Source organism: Lipotes vexillifer, unplaced genomic scaffold, assembly GCF_000442215.2.
Source record: "Lipotes vexillifer unplaced genomic scaffold, Lipotes_vexillifer_v1.1 scaffold47, whole genome shotgun sequence".
NCBI lineage: Eukaryota > Metazoa > Chordata > Mammalia > Artiodactyla > Lipotidae > Lipotes > Lipotes vexillifer.
In genome coordinates, this window is record NW_006791298.1 from 715551 (window position 1) to 717290 (window position 1740).

Consider the following 1740-nt stretch of genomic DNA (forward strand, 5'->3'; position numbering starts at 1 on the left):
ATTCCTGCTATGCTATATAGTTCAAGACTTTATCTTCTCTCACCTTTTTCTAACTGGTCTCTTTGCCTCCATTGCTAGCATGATCTTTCTAATTTGCAAATCTTACCTTGCCTATCTTTTGATTAAATACCTTTCATGCCTCCGCGGTCCCTCAAGCAAAAGTTTAAATGGCTCGCAAGGTTCTCCACCATCTTGCCTCAGTCTGCCTTTCTAACTACATCTCTAGTTACTGTAACACAAGCTAATACTAGCTAGAGCAACGAGCCACAATCGAACCCATCCCCATTCTCTGGCCCATTGCATACACTGACATCTCCGTGCTTTCCTGGACAGGAGTGCCCTGCCCCTCGATTGTTTACGTGGCAAATTCATACTTTTGGCCCAACACAAATGTCATTTCCTTTTTTTAGCTTTTTATCTGTACATCCAGGCAAAATCAGTCATCTGTGTTCCCACTGCCCTTTATGTATATCTAAGTTGGACATAGCACTTATTACATTACATTGTTATTTACCTTTATGTCTTGTCTCTGCCATTGGACTGAAAGCTTCTTAGAGGCAGGGATAATATCTTATTCTCTGTATCCCCAGCTAGCACATTCAATGTACCTAGAACATGGTACATATTAAACAGTAATAATATTATTATTATAGCTACCATATATTGACCACATATAATGTACTAGGTAATTTACAAATGTTCTTAATATGTCCCATTTTTCAGATGAGGAATCTAAAGCTTACAGAGGTGAAATAATTTGCCTGGAGTCACATAGTAAGACCAACATTAACACCTAAGTTGGACTCCAAAGCCTATACTATGTTGTTAACTAGATGGAGATATAAAAGTTCACTTTGGAAATTGTACTAACCTACCACATTAGACTAAGTTAATGAACTACAGACATTGTACACAAAACTCACTGTTACCACTTACTGACAAGGCCTGGCTTGCTTAGCATTGGGAATTATTCAGACCATGGCCTCTACAGAGCAATGCAATACAAGGTGATACCTCTTGTGCATTTCAAAGGCTCTTAGCTCTTGACAAAACAGACCTCCATTCTCACAATAGGTCGATGTCCTATTTTACAGGTGTTATGTAACCATCTCAAGATCACACAGCCCTAGCACCAGCTGAACCAGGCTTAGAACTTTTTTGATTACTTAAAAAATTATTTTTTCTTTTTACTTAAGCCACTACATCTCATCAAGTGTATTTCTAGGGTGAAAGTAGTATGCCAAGTGGAAATGTATGCTCAGTGGAGGAGGCCAGGATTAAACGCCACAGACTTTCTAGAGCCAGACAATATCTGAATCTATCAGCGGCAGACCAGAACAGCCAAGCTTGCTTAACACCAAGGGCAGCCACAGTACTAAACCTCCCAGCAATGCTGCATCAGTTAGCTAGTTGTAAAGTGCAAGCCTACAGCCAAAAATGTGGTTCAAAATAAAATAGGAGGTTTCTCTAACCTCTAATTTAACTGTGCAAGGTCCTGTTATTAATTAATTAGGTACCTTCACCAAGGAGAGTTAAGAAAATCAGACAACTGCCAGGTTGCTTCCTATTCCTCTTGACTTCTTATTGGATAGTTTTTATCAAGTGAGCTAAGCACACATTTTCACGTAACTCAGTTATTCAGCAAAACGTCCTAAGCTACTTAACTGATGTAAAGCAAACACATTTTAAAAAAACGCAATAGCCCGGTTGTGAAGCTTTCCAATTAAAGGGACACTCTTT